Below are 19,991 nucleotides of genomic sequence, written 5' to 3'. Positions count from 1 at the left end.
ACCAGTGAGGAGAACCTACTTGGCAGAATTTATGAAAGCAAACAAAAGCCAAAGCCCTCTTGCTAGGGTTACATGTCCACTTGCCATGCTGGGTCAGGAAAGTGCAAACAGACGGGGGATTTGTGCCGAGGCCTTCTTTAGAGAGAGGGGCTTCAATAGTGCTACTGGAAGAGCTTAATTATGTCCCTTACAGTTAAGGGGGGGGGGGGAGAGCACGACTGGTGTCTGTCTCTAGCCTGTGAAGTCTGAGCCTGAGAAACTGCTTTGCCTACAGACTGCGACACATAGCTCACTGGCAGCCAGTCACCATGTCCAGGGTTTCTCAGGCAAAAATAGTCTAAATATTTCCCATGAACAGGCCACAGGCCACAGGAGAGGCCAAAGAGGCACGGTTCTCACAGTTCATTTTCCTCTAGAGCTGGCTCCAGGAGTGATAAGACCTTATTAGAAAGAAGTTGTAGGTGAATCATTGGGTTCCTAGCAAACAGCATATCATCTGCAACTGACGAGCTGCAGGAGAGCAGAGCCTGGCCATGGGGCATCTCTGAAAAGCCCACACCAACACACACAAGAAAAGAGACCCAACCCTTTAGAGAGAGTGAGGCAGCCTTCCAACCACTGCAGTCAAGCAAGAGCTTATCAGCACAGGCTTCCCATCCGAACTCCGAACTCCGGCCTCTCCTCCCACCTATCAAGATCCACTTCAACTCTGGAACAACCATACCCCACCATGGAAGGGAAGGCAGGTAGAGGCTCATGGGGACAGGAGCAGAATTAAATGTCTCCTCACCACTGCAGGCGCTCACTGCAAAGGGAAATAAGTGGCTGCTCCTTTGCAGCAGCTGGAATCACCCTGGGACTGGACAGTCTAATTGTCCTATGGAAGTTGACCTGCATTGTGTCTGAAAGTGACCAAAGGACTTTCATGACATAAGAATGAACAGAAAGATCATGGGAACACTCTTGTTGTCAATACAGGGACAGCAGGAGATCTCTCTCTCTCTCTCTTTCTCTCTCTCTCTCTCTCTCTCTCTCTCTCTCTCTCTCTCTCTCGGCAGTCCTGGGGATTGAACCCAAGGTCTTGCACATGGTAGGCAAGCGCTCTACACTGAGCTGCATCCCCAGCCCTAAAGATGCTTTCTGGTTAACATGCCAGCTATACATGTACGCACTTTGAAGAATCCTTTTACACTACGCACACCCTGCCATGCCACCTCTGCTTCCATTTAGCTTTCTAGGAAGAATGAGCGCTGGGTAACTTCAATAGTCTACGTTGTATCTCTGTTGCTATAACATGCTCCCACTTACATGTTTTTTTTCCAATTGTTCCCCATCACAACGTTGACGAGAACATAGCTCAAACTGGCATTGTGTATATCTCTGATTAATTCTGTAGGATGAATTTCTTTGATGTGGAATCACCAGGCTAAAGAATGAACATGTTTTAATACCTTATAAAATATATCACTAAATTCCTTAGGAGAAAGGTTGTACCAATTCTTTTTTCTCCACATGAGCCCATTTCCCATGGCTTTGGTATTCATTACTATTCTTTCCAATCTTTGCTAATCTGATAAGCCCCCAAACAAGGTTCTCTCTCTCTCTTTTTTTTTTTTTTTTTGGCATTGCTTTGATTCTTAAAGAGCTGAACATTTTCCTATGTCTCTGGACATGAGTAGTTTTTATGACTTGTCTGCTCAGTGCCGTTATTTATTATTTTAGCTCAGGTGTTATTAAAGACACAGGCTCTATGACATTTGAGAGAAAGCCCTATAAGCATGGCAAAGGTGGCGACCCTTAGTATTTGCTGTGGAGTGTGGCTCCCAGGTTGGTCTAAGTATTGCTAACCCAGGGCTCAGCCTGGCCACCACGTCACACCAGTACACCTAATTTTCTTGGTTATTTGTCTTTTCTTGTTCTTGCCTCTGTTTGGGCTGCAGGGACAAGTACAAAGCAAGGTTTAACGTGAGGCAACTATGCAGACGATACTGTCATGGACACTCTATCACTATCCTCATCTTTTCCCAGCTAATTGCCCCAGACTGGCGTGGGAGCATAAAAATCACTGAGCTGATAGGAGGGTGGCGAGCCTGGATGGTGGGGATGATGAGGTGGTGGAGTCTAATCAAATGACATCTAGGTCTAATTTTCCTCATCTGTGCGACTCAACTCATGACCAACCCCCCGTTTACCTGTCTGGACTTGTTTCCCCTTCCTCCCTCATTTAAACCCTCTGTGCCAACCATTCCAAACCCTCTGCTGTGCCCTCTGGGCCCTTTTCCAAGGTCCCCTTTTGCTTACAATGCCCTTTCTACACATTCTTTGTGGCATGATCCAACTCAGTGCTGGCATCTAGTAAAGGACTGAAAAAAATGTCTTTTTTTTTAGTGGAAAAAAAGTCCATTCAACCATAGTGAGCATTTGAATTTGTAAGCATGATATGAAGACACCAGGAAACATAGGATCTATGGAAGGAAAAGATACATACAATGTAGCTGGGACATAATACAGGGCATGATAGATCATATGTAACAGAAAACCAAGACACTTACTTTAGGATCATGAAGAAGAATAAAACTATTTCTAGTTGAGGGCTGGAAAAGCATTTGTGAAGATTGGCCTTAAAAGACAGACTAGAATTATGGGAGTGTAAACTCTATTATAGCAGATCTGAGTCCATCATCGTTCAATAGAAAATGCTCTTTCCCCAGGCAATGAGAGAATGATTTGGAAAGTACTTTGGAGAGAGAGGGGATGGGTGAGGACCATCACTGGCATAGAGAACAAAGAGTCAAGGAAGTGAAGTAGGACAGTGAGCATTTAGCTTGTTTGTTTTATTTGTGGCAAGTTGTCTACAAAGGTTTATTTGCTAATCTTGCTTCTGAAAAACTGTCTAAATTTGGGTTGGGGGTGTAGCTAAGTGCTAAAGCACTTGTCTAGCATGTGCAAAGCCCTGGGTTCAATCCCCAGCACCACAGAAGGAAGAAACTGTCTAAATTTATTCATGCAGGTCAATCATTATCTATTAATGTTTTCATTGCTGTTCTGTGTCATTAGGTTATCCATAACAATCCCAGAAACTCTTAAATTCTCTCAATCCCTAAGTCTGTGGTAGATACATAGAAGATTTAATAGTAAGATCATGCGTGGTCTGGAGACTTTCTATAGACTCATGTAAAGAACAAGGCTTGGAGAGGAGGCTAAAGATTTTTCTTCTCATGGCCTCCTCCCATCACTCCCAGAGAGCACAGCACACTGAGTGATTGCTTCCTGACACCATGGTTTTGACAGCATGCCAGAGATCCAGAGAAAGGTTGTGCAAAAGTCCTTTAACACATGCTTCACTGCTATTTTATCAGAAATGAGGTTGTGCCTCTTCTCTATTTAACATTTTTAGAATTTAAAAGTAAAATGAAAACAGTTAACCTAAATCTCATTCTCTATGTGTAAGGTTATTAAAAATCAATGAGCATTTAGTAAAAGTTACTGAAGGTGAACAGATTTCTGGGAAGAGGAAGAGAGGAAGTCAGGTGGGAAGGAAGCCTCTAGAGCAAACCAGCAATTGCCAAAATAAACAAACACCAGGCTTTTCCTTTGGGAATTTAGCTTTCAATATTGACATGAGTGATTTTTTTCAACCTGGGTTCATATACTACAACTATGAATTAAAGTTCAGTAAGTATGTTATGTAGAATTGATTCAATGAAAGTGTTAAAAAGTCATAATTGGAAATCATTCTCCCTACCCACCTTCCACGTATTTACATCACCGCCCTTCAAGGTCAGCCTCTTCAAGACAGCTTTGCTAATAAATTCAGCTCTTGCCCACATTTCTCTCACTCCCAAACCCTACATTTCTACTGTCTGTGCCATCTATTAGTCATGTCCACTCCTATAACATTATTTAAATTCTTATGTCCTGTCCTCCCTAATAGATTGTAAGTTTCTTTTCTTTTTTTGCAGTATCATGATGGGTTTTTTCAAATTAGGGTCTCATGAACTATTTTCCCTAGGTTGGCTTCGAACTGCAATCCTCCTGATCTCTGTCTCCTGAGTAGCTGGGATTACAGGCGTGAGCCACCAGCACCCGGCTCTAGATCATAAATTTCTTGGGTCCTCGACTTTGCATTTATTACAGCAGATCATATATCTCATACAAATAGGGCCTCAAGCTAGTCGTTAAATATCCCTTACTCCTATACAATGAAAACACCACTCATCTTGATCCCCCTAACCCTGAAAAAAAAATGGGAATTTACGTAAGCTGACATCATAATAAACTTGGAAAGGGGTAACTCTTTCCGTTATCATCATGCCTGCTGAAGAAATCATCCCTAGCCTTGCTGCTTTGACCCTGGCAGTATGTGTTGAATATAGTTAAGCTAATTCTGGAATAATAGGGCCAAATGATCTTCAGGGGGCTTCATGCTGGAGCATAGCTGCTTACCTGGGGGGGAGGGTGCTGGGGAGCACATGGTAGAATGATGGCTTTGCTTCTGCCCTCAGTGGCTCTGGACAAGCTTCAAATCCAAGATCCACTGTGCCCTACGCTGGTGGGCAGGACACATTGAAGAGAGGAAGTGAAGTCCACTACTGTTGACCTGTGCTGAAGGCAAGGGTGCTGCTGAAAAGCCAGCTTGCTGCCGATCAGGGAGGAGAAACAGACACTTGGCAGTGAAGGATCCTGCTTTTTTTTTTTTTTTTTTTTGGAGGGGGTGTGTCTCAATGATCAGTTGGCCTTAATTAGTTTTGCTTAGAAGAGGAATGAGATACAAAGCTTCTGAGCAAAGTCCAAAGCAGGAGGAAGTGAAAGCACTTGGCTTTTCCTCTAGCTTGCTGGGCACCTGCTGTCTGGCAAGCTGTTCACCATGACTTGCAGGTGGTGGTTTCTGTGGGCCAATCCGTTCCCTCCTCTAGTGTCAGCTGGCTACTTTCAGCTTGTCCAACAGAGGTCCTTCACCAGACCATCTGGAGCTGGGGAACAGTTCAAGCTTCCTTGCCAGAACTCTGCTCTGAAATCTTCCTGCTCTTTCCCTCACTCCCAGCCCTGGTCATAGGCTATGACCTGACCTCAATTGCCAAGACATCAGGTACACTAGGAAGAATGTCTCTAATGCTGGCCATCCTGGTGGCACAAGCCTGTATTTCATCCCCCTACTCAGAAGATGGAGATAGGAGGAAGGCAGTTTGAGGGCAGCCCAGGAAAATGAGTGATACCCTATCTAGACGACAAGCTGGACACAGATCCCAGCTACTTGGGGAGGCAGAGGTAGGAGGACCATGTCTGAGGTTGGCCTGGGCAAGAGTGTGACACTCTATCTCAAAAACAATGTACAGCGAAAGCACTGGGGAGGGGGTGTGTGGCTCAAATGATAGAGCACTGGCCAAGCAATTGCAAGGCTCTGAGTTCAATCCTCAGTACCACCAAAAAGAGAGATAGACAGAGAGAGAGAGAGAGAGAGAGAGAGAGAGAGAAAGAAAGTCTCCAAATATTTCAGAGTTAATTAATAGAGGAATCAATGTTCTTTAGTGTTCAAAATATATTACCTCACCTTGTACTCAAAGTGTAGAGTCTATCTGAATCCACTAATTTCTTTTTTTTTTCTAAATGGAAAATCCTTTTTATTTTTTATTATTTTATTTTTGTTCATTTATTCACATGTGCATACATTGTTTGGGTCATTTCTCCACCCTTCCCCCCCCTTCCCTCCCTCCCCCTCTAAGTTCCAGGCAGGTCCTGTTCTGCCCTTACCACTGATTTTGTTGAAGAAAAGACATAAGCATAATAAGGAAGACAAAGCATTTTTGCTAGTTAAGGATAGCTATACAGAGAGATTCCTAACATTGCTTTCATGCACCCATGTGTTACGACCCATGTTGATTCAACTCTAACTGATCTTTACACTGGTTCCTGATCCTCTGCTCTTGATAACCTGTCATTTTAAGGTTTCTGTATTAATTCTTCTGGACTGGGGACATCAAACGCTTTCACGTTTTGGGCTTTCTACCTATTCCTATATCTCCCGTATGTGCTCTCCCCTTGTCATGTGACCCAAGTCCAACCTCACTGCTGCATTTGCCCTAGATCTAATGTCCTCATGTGAGGGAGAACATACAATTTTTGGTCTTCTGAGCCTGGCTAACCTCGCTCAGAATGATGTTCTCCAGTTCCATCCATTTACCTGCAAACGATAAGATTTCATTTTTCTTCATGGCTGAGTAAAATTCCATTGTGTATAGATACCACATTTTCTTAATCCATTCGTCAGTGGTGGGGAATCTTGGCTGTTTCCATAACTTGGCTACTGTGAATAGCACTGCAATAAACATGGGTGTGCAGGTGCCTCTGGAGTAACCTGTGTCGCATTCCTTTGGGTCTATCCCCAGGGGTAGGATTGCTGGATCATATGGCGGGTTTATGTTTATATTTTTAAGAAGCCTCCAAATTTTTTTCCGGAGTGGTTGTACCAGCTTGCATTCCCACCAGCAGTGGATTAGGGTTCCTTTTTTCCTACATTCTCACCAACACATGTTGTTGGTGGTGTTTTTGATGATGGCTATTCTAACAGGGGTAAGGTGGAATCTTAGTGTGGTTTTGATTTGCATTTCCTTTATGGCCAGAGATGGTGAGCATTTTTTCATGTGTTTTTTGGCCATTTGAATTTCTTCTTTTGAAGAAGTTCTATTTAGTTCAGTTGCCCATTTCTTAATTCATTCATTGATTTTAAGAGAGTTTAGTTTCCTAAGTTCCCTGTATATTCTGGTTATCAGTCCCTTGTCTGGTGTGTAGCTGGCAAATATTTTCTCCCACTCTGTGGGTGGTCTTTTCAGTTTAGAGATCATTTCTTTTGTAGTGCAGAAGCTTTTTAATTTTATGAAGTCCCATTTATTCATCCTTTCTCTTAGTTGCTGGGCTGCTGGGGTTCTATTGAGGAAGTCTTTGCCTATACATATTTGTTCCAGAGTGTTTCCTGCTCCTTCCTGTAGTAACTTCAAGTTTCAGGTCTGATATTAAGGTCCTTGATCCATTTTGAGTTGATACTAGTGCAGGGTGATAGACGTGGTGGATCCACTAATTTCAGTGTAAACAGTGAACAGTGAGTTGACTATCAAAAACCCCTTAAAGCCAGAAACCTGAGTTCATACAGTCTTCTTTCTCCTTCCTCCTACAGCTAATCAGTCACGAAGTCCTGCTAATTTGACTTTCCAAATATTTCTTGAATCTCCCACTTTCTCTCAGTCCTAGGCATAGCCCCTGCCTTAGTCCATTCTGTGTTGCTATAACAAAATACCGCAGCCTGGGTGATTTATAAAGAAGAAACCCCATTTCTCACGGTTTGTGAGGCTGGGAGGTCCGGGGCATGCTATCAGCATTTAGGAAGGGTCTCGTGAAGTGTCATCCCATGGCAAAAGACAGAAGGGCAAGACAGCATGAGACAGCAACCAGGTGAGAGGACCAAACTTGCTTTATACCAATCTCTGCCTGTCAGATAACTAACCCACTCCTTAAGTGATGACATTAATACATTCAAGGGGGCAGAGCTCTTATGACCCAATCTCTTCTTTTTAGATCCCCTGCCTCCCAACATTATTGTGTTGGGGACTAAGTTCCCAGCACATGAACTTTTGGGGCACATTGAGCCCCTATACACAACTCTCCTCTGTTCCAGACTTCACCCAGAGCCATCCACCTGAGAAGAAAATTTGACTTTCTTATTCTGTGGCTAGGAATATTTTGATGGCTTCTCCTTGCCTCCAGTTTTGTCAAGCCCAGGGTCCTTGGCATGGCACACAGGCCTGCCATGATCTACTCTGTCACCTCCTAGCTTGTGCTCTTGTCCACTACCACCACTGTGTATTCCAGCAATCTCATTTTGGATAGTGGCTGCATCTCACCAATCGTCCACATGTCTGTGCCTTAGCTGTCACTTCTTATTGCACTTGACCCTGATTCACCCCGTGTCTCCTCAGACTCAATTCAGGCATCATCTCTTCCAGCATGGGGCTAAATGACCTCTGGGTTCCTGTATGTAGCTATCTTATTTGGCACATTCTAGTGAATATAAGGTCAACCCTCCACATTCCTGGGATCCTCATCCATGGATTCAACTAATAACAGACTGAAAATATTAGAAAAAAGTACATCTGCACTAAATATGTATACTTTTTTCAGTATACCTATTATTTACGTAGGATCTACATTGTATTAAGTATTGCAAGCAATCTGAAGATGATTTAAAGTATATGGGGGCTGTGCATAGGTTACCTGCAAATACTCTGTCATTATATAGAAGAGACTCGAACAGCTACAGATTTGGGTATCATGGGCCCAACTCCCCACAGATACCATGGCAGGACTAATGTAGTATTTAAGTCCTCTCTTTTAAACATTGAAAGATACAGAAAGCATTTTTGTACTTCTGGCACTAGGTGCATAGCAGGAGTTCAAATGTATCTGTTAAATAAATGTGTGTTTGCTACTGAACAGAATTGTTGATGAATCCTGATCCAGACAGTCTATCCTATGGTGTTGTCATTAAAGAGAGGAACACAGAAGTATCAACTGCTGTCCCCTGATGCTATGAGGCCCTGTGAGGAAGGACTTAAAGCAGTGACAAGTTCCAAAAGGCAGTTAGTTGCCTTAATGCTGCAAAAGGAGGAGCTATCATAGCTAGCAATTTCTAGAGAAAGAGGTGAGAAAGGCAGTGCTACTCCCAGTGCTCAATGTTGATGGTTGCCTGGCCTGCAGTCAAAAAACTCCTCATGGCTACCTGCTTCCAAGAAGGAAGGTAGAGTCAAGCCAAGGAAGCATCCAGTACCTGGCCTACCTACTCAAATAGTCCTACCTCTGGAGGTATAGAATCTTCTTTAGGGGACTGCCACCTGTGAGTGCCTGCAGTGTCTCCGAGATGGAGCTCAGGTACCACTGAATGATAGAATTATTACTGTTGTTTTGGGGGCCCTGTTTGGAAATTGTGGCATCTATAATATCTGTGAGTTGATTTTTAGACACAGGCTAAAAATCTTCTACATTTTTAACAACAAAAAATGACATTCATGGATGGTTTTCTGCCTGTCAACATTCCTTAAGGACCTGGGAGGCTAGCACAAAGTGTTAAAAGTTGGCACATGAGAGAAGTGGAAAGAAAGCCAGAGAGGAAGCTGGAGGAGAGCTCAGCAGAACTGGGTAAGGGTGGGGTCTGGTGTGGCTTTGAAGGTAGAGACGGCTACCCTAGAGGGAGTATGTTACTCATAAACTTTTAAAGACTTTTGCCTGGATGGCAGTGGCAAAGCAATTAAACCGCTGTGGACAGACATGACCTAATTTATTGGCCTTTCCAATTCACTTCTCTGGAGCCAGGGCTACATTGTGACTACAACTAAGAATGAGTTTGGTGGGTGAGGTGGGGGATTGCTGAGGACAAGGGGGACCTGGTGTCATTAAAGAGGAAGAGGGACCTGAAGCAGACCAGAGAAAGTAGAAGAGTGGCCATATTCTTCCTTACATACTCTGTCCTGGGCCATTGTCTGAACCCTCCACTCCCTCACAACACACACTAACACTTTTTCTATCTTGAGGAGTAAAATACCTACAGCCACTACCAAGAGGACAGCTTTCAGTGAACAGAAGTCTTACTTGGTCCCTGATGATCTTCAAGGGATCTGCTAAGCACAAGTTCAAGTACAAATGTTAGAATCCAGCCAGCGAGTTCCACCTACCCTCAACGTGCACAATCCCAAAGTCGTTTTTATGTTCCTTCCTGCCATCTGAGAGAAAAGAGAATCCTGTATAACACACATGACGGCAACTTTAGAAGTAGGCATTGAACATAACCATTTGCTGGCCAATATGAAGACTTCTGCCACCCACAGTGGGATTCAAGGAAGCCAGTTTGTAAGGCCAAAGTCGAATCAGCTTGTGCATGTTATAGTAACCCACACTCAGTGGGCAGTAAAATAAAAGCAAAGAAAGTAAAAAGTGATTCTGCAGTTGCCAAGAATGAACAGCTCCAAGGGCAGAAGGTCCCTTTGATCCAGCCGACCAGCTTTAAAGTGGGAAAATACTAGAAACAAGGCTCATTACAGTTTAGTCAGGCAGAATCCTCTTATTGTCCTTTGCTCAGTCCCCAGGCCTCCCAGTGGCAGGGTTTCCTGAGAGACAAGCAGTTCCTCCACTCATGCAAAGGAAGGCACAGAGCAAGATGGGACAGGTGAGGTGTGGGACCCATGTGCCCATGGGATCCCTTAGTGCACATTAGAGCCATCGGGGGATGGAGAGGATGTAGGGCAACAAAAAATATTGTACCAACCCAGTCACAGAGAAATTAAGCCAGGGGTGAGGCCTAGCATTGGTAGTTTTGAAAGCTCCCCAGGCAACTGTCATTTCAGCCATGGCTGAGAATCTCGGTCCTAATAGAGCCTGTGACCTAAGACCTGCCATCACAGAGCCAGGCAGACACATCAGGTGTGTCATTAGCCTTGGTGCACAGGTGGACACACAGAGAGGAGACATGAGTGAGCAGAGAAAGCACGAGCACAACTCTCCCTGGGACAGGTGAGTCTTGGCACCTGCGATGACAGCATTAATTAATGTCAGCCCTAATTACTGCAGCTGAACTGCCTGGTCTCTGGCCCTGCTTAGACAGCACAGCACTAAAGCCTCCCCCAGAAGGGGCTGCAGAGGAGATGCGAGCCCTAGGGCAGTCCCTCCACAGGCTGGCAGGGATGCATTGCGTGACTTGCATGAGGACTTGACCTTCAGAATCTGGACCAGGGAAAATAAGGCAGGTGGCGAATACAGCGGCATGATGATGGAGTCAAAGCATCCTGGTGGAGCAGCGTGGGCTGTGAGAGGCAAGAAGAAAGAGGGGCTGGTGCTACAGGGCCTCCTGGTTCCCCTAGTCCCTCAAATTCCAGCTGCAGTACAGGTGTAACTTTTCCAGTGTCCCCCGACCCCAGGTGCCTGAGTGAGACTTTTTTCCTCTCCGCTCAAAGACCTTGACTCCCGAGTGCATGACAGAGGCCATCACAGTCCCTTTCTGGGAGGAACTACCCAGAAAGGAGGAGGCAGAGAGAGAATGCGATGGACAAGGAAGCAGCAATAGAACGCAGCAACTTGCAAAGGTGCAGAAGCAAGAGCTAGAAAGCGTAATGGATCAAAGGAGGGGCGTGAACAACAGCGTAAGATAACGGGAACCAGAGGGAAATTCAGGAGACTTTTCAGGCAGGAAAGCAATATGTGAATAGTCAATGAGAACATGCAGAATTTAAAGGGTGCCAGAACAAGAACTCAGAGAAAAGAGGAGGGTAAGCGATTGTCCCTGCCCTGCTGTCCTCTGTGCTGCTGGGACATGACCCCAGCAGGACACATTCCCAGTGTGTCTGGCTCACCAGCTTCCATCTATTCCCCAAGGCATGTGACCCCCTCCCTCTGCCTCTGCAGAACTTCGGGAAAGGACTCCCACACCTCCAAATCCCCAGTCACACCTGCTATGGTTCTGGTTTCCCCTGGGGGACCCTAGCCTGGGGGCTTGGATTATACCCTGTGCTCCCCTTGTCTCTCCAGCCAGTGGTGTGCCAAGGCTGGTTGGTACTGGCTCAAAAAGGCACAGAGTTAAATATTCAGGAATTTTGCAAGATGATTGTTAAACTAATTGGATAACATCACAAATCAGGGCTTTATTTTTTTCTTCTTTTTCTTTTTCCCAGGAGATCCAGTTACCAGCACACTACTGCTTCCAGTCTAGAATGGTGGCAGCTTTTTGCTCTGCCAATCCCTGGTTTGCCTTACTTGTTGTTTGCCTCTGATTGTTTTCTTTTCATCTTTTTGTCGCCAGGTAGCCAATTCACTGCCCTACACTCTATTTTATACGCAGAACCGTTTCTGGTTTCCTGATTGGACCCTCATTAATATGCAGACAACGATCTCCTAATGAGCTTGTCCAGCTTCCCGTGAGAGGGAAATATTAAAAGTCACAACATGGTAAGTTTCTATTTTGTTTGCCTGCTTGTCTAGTCATCCTGTTAAACTGCTTATTTGCATGACTAAATAATTTTGAAGCAAATTAATTTTGTTTTACGTTAAAAACTTACCCTACTCTGTGGGAAATACAAACTGCTTTTGCTCTGGTCTCACGCCATAGCCACCCACACAGAAGACTTCTGTGACCACAAATTGTGTGGGACTTCTCCCCACCAGCAAGCAAGAGGTCGGTTCTGCAGTGGACACTTGCTGTGTGTCCTCACTTCAATTCATTCTGACACTGTCTACCTGGAAATAGCATCAGACCCCACAGTTTCCTAGACTGCCACCCCATGACAGTCACAAGCACCAGGTTGTTTTACTTGTGCTTCTGATATACCAGCTGTACATTAGGGTTCCCATAATCCCCTCTGTGGGTTTCAGTAGTTTCCCTGAGTTCAGTGAACCTCACTGAACTCAGGGAAACACTTACATTTACCAGCTTATGATAAAGGACAAAGGATACAGGTAAAATGATGCACAGGCAGGCATGTGTCCCTAACCCCTGTTGGTGTGCCACCCTCCAGGAGCCTCCATGTGTGCTGCTGCCAGGGAGCCCTCCAAAGCATGTCCTTGTGGGTTTTGGGGAGACTTTATTGCATAGGCACGATGGATCAATCATAGCATAGACAAAAAGGGCATGACCGAATGCTAGCAGACCGGGGAGGGAACCCAGCCTAGCCTGTCCATTCAGATTCCTCAGCACTTCTTCCTCCTGGGCAGGACCCGTTCTGAAATTGAAGGTCCATCATCTCCTATCAGACAAGTAGGTCAGAGAATTTCCTTTTGGGTCAGCAGCTCCAACAGGGTGAGGCTGCAGGGTGCTGACCTGCCTTGAGGAAGAGAAATTCTACTTTTTTGTGTGTGTGTGATACTGGAGCTTGAACTCAGGGTCTACACCTCGAGCCACCCCATCAGCCCTTTTTTGCGATGGGTTTCTTCAAGATAGGGTCTTGTGAACTATTTGCCAGGGCTGGCTTCAAACCATGATCCTCCTGATCTGTCTCCCAAGTAGCTAGGATTACAGGGAGAAATTCTACTTCATAAGGTCTGCCTCAGGGAGGGAGTTAGGCACCAGATACCGCAGAGAGCATCTCCAAATACCTGTCATCATATCACACCACCCTACCAGGCACTGGCTTGCTTAGCAAAAGCCCCAGATTTAAAGGACAACAAAGTCACTTGATTGAGACTTCAAGATGAATGGTCTACTCTAGCTGCGTTTGCCACCTGGCATAGGAAATCAGAAGAGGAAGAGGGGAGATGGAACACAGCCCATTTCCTGCCCTCCACTACAGGTAGGCACAATCACAGACTGTCTACAGTCCCCTGAGTCATGCAAGCTGAGGCTGTAGCACCTTGCCTTATCACCTCTTTGCTGTGCTGTTGTTTGGTTGTTCCAATCTTTTCCCTAAAAGCAACATAGTTGTCGCCCTTATCCATGGAGGGTATGTTCCAAACCCCCAGCGGGTACCTGAAACTGTGGCTAATACTGAACCCTATGTGTTTTCCTACAATACACACCTATGACAAAGTTAAAGTTCTAAATTAGGCAAGTAAGAAATTAAGAACAACTAATCATAAAATAGAACAAAAGTAACAATATGCTGTTGTAAAAGTATTGTGTTACACTCTCCTCCTTATGATGGGAGCTGATACGATGTCTCCAACGCAGGCATTGTGACACAGCAGGCATTGTGACACAGCAGGCATTGTGACGCAGAGCTGGGCTACTACATAAAGGTTACAGGAACACAAGCCCTGCAGGACATGACAGTCCACCTGAGGACTGAGATGGCTACTGAGCAATGGGCAGGTAGTGGAGACACCGCACAAAGGGATGAGCCACAGCCCAGGTGAGAGGGAGCTGGACAGGGTGACATTTCAACATGGCGCTCAGAATGGGACACAATTTAAAACTAATGGTTTATTTCTGGAATTTCCCATTTCATATATTCAGATTATGGTTGGCTATGGGTAACTGAAGCCCCAGACGCCAAACAACCAATAAACAGGGACCAACTGTATCTCATAGTCCTAGAAGAGATGGAAATAGATGGTACCAGGACAATTTGCTAAGTATTTTGAAAACAAATTGATTTATAAAATTATTTTGCTTTACTGACGAAATATTCATGGATGAATTAAAAAGTTAATATTTAAAATTTTTTTGGTGGTATGGGGTTAGAACTCAGGACCTTGTGCTTGCTAAGTGTTCTACCATTCGAGTCACATGCCCCAGCCCTTTTTGCTTTTACTTACTTTTGGGATGGGGCCTTGCATCTTTACTCAGGGTCAGCTTTGGACCATGATCCTCCTTAAGCCTCCTGCATAGCTGGGATTATAGATATGAATCTCCACACCCTGCTTATTTGTTGAGATGGGGGGGGTCTCACCAACTTTTTGCCCTGGCTGGCCTTGAACTGCAATTCTCCCAATATCCACCTCTGGAATAGCTGTGATTATAGATCTGAGCCAATGCACCTGGCTTAAAAGGACTTTAAAAACTACCAGTGAACTTTTCTCTTTCTTTTTTTTTCCTTCTTTTTTGGAGATAGGGTCATGTTGCCCAGGCTGGCCTCACACTCGTGGGTTCAATGATCCTCCTGCCTCAGTAACTACGTCACTGGCACACACCTTTCTTCCTACCTGGCCTTCAAGTGAATATCGCTCTAATCTGAGGTGGGGAGAGCCTATAATTTTGAAAACAAAAGGAAAAAAATTAAACTTTGCACATTTTACTGCATAAAAATGAAGAAAAAACTATTTTCAGATAAATAGAAGTTAAGTGCAAGTTGAACCTGGGAACTAAATTTATAATAAATAAAGACAAAACTCAATTTCCTTTTTTTTTTGGGCAGGACTGGGGTTTGAACTCAGGGCCTTGCGCCATGCCCTCTTCCTTTTTAGTTGTTTTCCAGATGAGGTCTCACGTTTTTGCCTGGGGCTGGCCTGGGACTGTGATCCTCTAACCTATGCCTCCCACCTAGCTGAGATCACAGATGCACACTATTATACTCAGCTATTTGTTGAGATGGGGTCTCCATAACTTTTTACACAGTCTAGCCTCTAACCATGATCCTCCTGATCTCTGCCTCCCAAGTAGCTGGGATTATAGGCTCAATTTCCTTAATATAGAGAGAAACATACAAATCAATAAGGACCCCCCCTCCCCCAAGACTGTGCCTGACAGTGCTGGTTCCTCCTGGGAGTACCTCTCCCGGCTCCTGTTCTTTCTTTCTTTGTTGTGAACAGCAGTGTGTGGTGCTATGGTATGCACTGTGACGGGGATAATCCTAACTCAGTACTTCAGTCTCATTCCCTGCTTTCTCAACTGCCTATTCCAAAGGTACCTACAGTGGTACCTATCTGCAGGTTCCTATAGCTGTGGCCAGAGTCACAGGGGGACCTATGCTGGGGGAGCACCGGGGAAAGCTTTCCCTACCGTGATGGCAGGGTCACTCCCTCTCCTGGTCCACACCCAAAGGTAAGCAGTTGGCCCCACCTTCCCTCTCCTTCTGCCTTAAGCACGCAGCACCTGAGATGCTCAGAGACTCTGCAGCCACACTGTGTTGTGGAGTCAGCATCTCACAGCCCTCAGCCACGAAGCCAGCCAGCACATGAGTCTTCACAAGTCTCCTGGATCACAAAACTTTACCCCACTTCGTCAAAGCTGTGGTCAGATGGTCTCTGTGACAAGAAGCATTCTGAACACATAACTAGGCAAGACACGAGTAACAAGCAGTAAATGTGAAAAAAGTTTAAGTTCACTAAAACCACACCGCTAGAATTTAAATCAAGGGCAAGAAAGGTTTTTTTCTTTTTTTTTTTTGTGACACTGGGGTTTGAACTCAGGGTCTCACTTGCTAGGCAGGTGCACTTGAGCCACTCCACCTGACTTTTTTTTTTTGTTAGGTATTTTTGTGATAGGGTCCCATGAACTATTTGCCTGGGCTGGCCTCAAATTGCAATCCTCCTAACCTCTGACTCCTGAGTAACTAGGATTACAGGCATGAGCCACCAGCACCTGACACATGAAAGTTTTTTCCTACAAAATTAGAAAAGATATAAAATAATAATACCACGACCCAGGGCTGGCAATTATAAGGTAGAATTGGGGCCCTCCTATACTAGCAGTAAAGGCACAATTTATTAGAACAGTTTTGGAAAGCAATTTGGTAATATGTAATAAGGATTTAGAAAGCATTTATATTTAATAATTCTACGTTTTGGAATTTACTCCAGAGAGACAAAATTTAAATTGAATTAAGAGCTGGAGGAACCTGAATTCAAACCCCAGTACTATAAAAATTAAATTAAGAAAATAAACAGAATGAAGGATATAAGCACAAAGGTTTGCCACAGTCATTTAATGTGGCATTAAGAAATAAAATTTAAAAACCAAAGTGACTAAAAATTGGAATAGTTAACTAGGTTATAAAATATATACAATAGAAGCTGGGTATGTAATTTTGGCTACTTGGGAGAGATTGGGAGGATTGTGGTTTGAGGCCAGCCCAGGCAAAAAGTTCTCAAGACCCCACCTCAACCAATAAAAGGTGGCTGTGTTGGAGTGCCTGTGATCCCAGGTACACAGGAAGTGTAAATTGGAGGATGGCTGCCCTGGGCACATTCTTTGAAATCTTATTTGAAAAATATCCAAAGCAAAGAGGAATAGAAGCATGGCTCAAGCAGTAGAGCACAAGCCTAGCAAGAACCAGGGCTTGAGTTCAAATCCCGTACCACCAAAAAAAATGTATGCATACACACACAGTAGAACATCATGCAGCCACAAAAATGATGTTGACTATAAATCTTTAATTTGAAAGTCTTATGTTATGATGTTATGTAAATAGCAAACAAAAATATCCACAACTGTGTTAAAAGTGAACATGGGAAAAACAATGTGACAGTTACTCTATTAAACACAGTTAGCATATGCCACAGCAAACACCACAGCAATTCCATTCGTGGGTATATCCCCCAAATTGCTGAGAACAGGCACTCGAGTGCTTTAGCTAAGTGTTCCCAGCCGCATATAGACAAAGGGTAAATAGCCCAAATGTCTGCAAGTGGAAGAATGGACACGCAAGTTGTGGTTATACACATAAGCGAATAGTATTCAGTAATACAAGGAACAAAGGACCGACGCACGCTGTCAGGTGGCTGATCCTCAAAGCCACGTGCAGCAAAAGAAGCCAGGCCTCAGGGTGAGTTTTCCATGGTGTCACTTCTACAAAACCTCCAGCACAGGACACCCGCAGACAGGGCAGAGGTGGGGAGTGGTGATTGCTCAACTCTGGCAAATGCTCTAAACACCACCAAATCTTCACTTTATAGAGGACCATTTATCTTAAGTGAACTTCATCTCAATCAAAAGATTTTAAAAGAGTAAATGCAGAGAGCTGTGGTTCCAGGGAAGGCAGAGTAAACCCGTTCCCTGTCCCCTGTCTTTTCAGGTGAGTGCAGCCACAAAACCTGCATGGGATGCAGGGAGCATTGAGTTATCTGAGGCCCCTAAGTAAAGAGGAGTGTGCAAACTGTGAAAGAATACAAAATGCCACTGAACCAGCCATGGATTTGCTTTCTCCCTCCTCTACTGTGCCATGTGTGGAAGGAGGGAGGTTCTGGTCACTGGTGTGCACAGAGGGACTTCTGGAGAGGCCCCTAGTGCAGGTGGGAGGAGCAGGAAAGGGGTCTCCAGCGGCTGCAGGCCATGGCGAGAGAACTCAGAGGGGAGATCCCTTCTGATCTGTGGTCTAAGAGGGTGTGGCACACCTTGGCTTTTAGTCTCTCTCTGTCCTCAGAGGACAGAAACGGAAAGAGGAGCTCCAGGGCACTTTAAAGTTGAAGGAAAGAGTGCAGAGAAGGGGAGTCATGAGAGCCGCCCCATAAAGGGCTGAGGGACAAGTACCCTGTACCCACAGTGCCATGTCCAGTGAGGACACCCTTCAGGAATGAGATGGAAGACAGACTTTCACAGACACAGAGACTTGCTGTAGGGGAGGTGCAAAAGAAAGTTCTTCAACTGGAAAGAAATTTACCAGGAGTCTTGAACACCCAGAATGGAGGAAAAGCTAAATAAATGGTAAAGCAGAGTTAGCACCGTTGTCCCCCAGCATCCACAGAGATTGGTCCCAGAACCCCCGAAAATACCTAAATCTGCAGATGCTCGTCTTTAATACAATGGCGTAGTATTTGCATATAACCTATTGGTATCCTCTCAAATACTTTAAATCTCTGAATGACTTGTAATACTTAATACAATGAAATGTAATCTAAATATAAATAGGTGCTATAATGTGTAATCAGAGAATAATGAAAAGAAAAAATCTGCACATGTTCGGTGCAAATGCATTTTTTTCAAATATTTTAATTCCGTGGGCTAGGAGTATAGCTCAGCGTAAAGTTCTTGGCTAACGTGCAAGACACTGTTTGAACCTCAGCTATATCTCCATGGATGGGAACCCACGGATACAGAAGACTGTATGGTTGATGTACTTGCTATACGAGGATGAAAATAGAATCTTTAAGCCTGTTGAAATTACCATAAGAAGGGGACAAAGGTATAAAGGAGAAAAATAAGAGACGAACCAATTTAGGATATACTACATATATACATGGAAACGTCATAAAGAAACTCCCTGTAGAGCTGTCTTAAGCCAAAACGTCTCTTTTTCAAAAAGGACAGGAAAGTAAAACAGGTCCTGTCCGTGGGGATGGTACCAACAGGAGTGGGGAGGATATAAGGTGAGGGCGAATATGGTGGAAATATTTATATACTCATGTATACAAATGGAAAAATGAGACCTAATGAGTCTAAGAATGGGAGGGGGATAAAGGAGAATGATGGAGGGGGTGAATTTAACTATGATATATTGTAAGCACTTTTGTAAATGTCACAATGTACCTCCAATACAACAACAACTGATAATAAAAAAGATACAGAGGACTGCCTAGCAGACTGTTTTCCTCTTGAGCCCTTTAAAATATAAAAAATTATACAACATATAATGAAAATTATAATAAATAGATTTCTAAAGAATAGTTTAAAATGTTGCAAATAACAAGAAAAGGCAGGAGAGAACAGAGGAATAAAAAAAAGAGGAAACAAACAGGAAACAGGATTGTATGTGTAAACCCAAACATATCAATAATTATGTTAAATGTAAATTATACAAATAAACACACTTATATAAAGTGTATTTTCTTATATAAAGATAAGAATTGCCAGAATGACAAGAAAAGTGACACAATTAGATGTGATCAATCAGAAATTCACTACAACTGTGCACATAAGTATAAAATAGATTCATTCTCAGAAATCACAAACTATCAGACTCACCCAGGATGAAATAATGAGTGGCCCTGCTGTGTCAAAACAATTGGATTTATAGCTAAAAGTCTTTCATAAAAGAAATCGTCAGTCCCAGGTGGCTTACAATGAATTTTACCAGACATTGAAGGAAGAAGTAACACCAGCACTACACAATCTCCCCCAGAAAACAAGGGTAAAATAACCCTGACACCAAAACCAGACAAAAATAGTACACACAAAAAAAAGAAAACTAGATGTCAGAGTCTTTCATGAATCCAGATACAAAAATCTTCAACAGAACATTAGCAGAATGAGTAAAAAACTGTAATAATACACTATGACCAAGTGGGGTTTATTCTGAGGGCATTGCTTGCTAGAGCACTGGTAATACAGACCAGTGTGAGGTCCATGAACAGCTCTGGAGGCCAGCAATCAAGGTGTTGGCAGGCCCCATTCCCTCTGAAGGCGCGAGGGAGGATCTGTTTCCGGCCTCTCTCCAGCTCCTGGTAGTTCCTTGAATCTGGCAGCCTGACTCCAGTCTATACATGGACTCTCCCCACACTCGTGTCTCCCTCTGTGTCTAGTGTTTCCTCTTTTTATAAGGACAGCAGTCGCATAAAAATAAAGCCCACCTTAATGATCTCATTATAAC

General features: G+C 44.1%; 1 protein-coding gene across 3 annotated transcripts in view; it reads right to left on the bottom strand.

The window, feature by feature from the left end:
• Exph5 (exophilin 5) overlaps positions 1 to 19,991 on the bottom strand; it is a 96,811-nt gene that overhangs the window by 47,197 nt on the left and 29,623 nt on the right. The window contains exon 1 of one of the 3 annotated variants that reach the window (XM_074066771.1): positions 4,447 to 4,665. The exons of the other annotated variants lie outside the window; for them this stretch is intronic. The gene's annotated coding sequence lies outside the window, so the exon portion shown is untranslated. Of the gene's footprint in view, positions 1 to 4,446; positions 4,666 to 19,991 lie in introns of those variants that run through there. 3 annotated transcript variants of the gene reach the window in all.

Source organism: Castor canadensis, chromosome 2, assembly GCF_047511655.1.
Source record: "Castor canadensis chromosome 2, mCasCan1.hap1v2, whole genome shotgun sequence".
Taxonomy (NCBI): Eukaryota; Metazoa; Chordata; class Mammalia; order Rodentia; family Castoridae; genus Castor; species Castor canadensis.
Note: the sequence above shows the minus strand (reverse complement) of the source record. Positions and strands in the feature narration are given on the sequence as shown.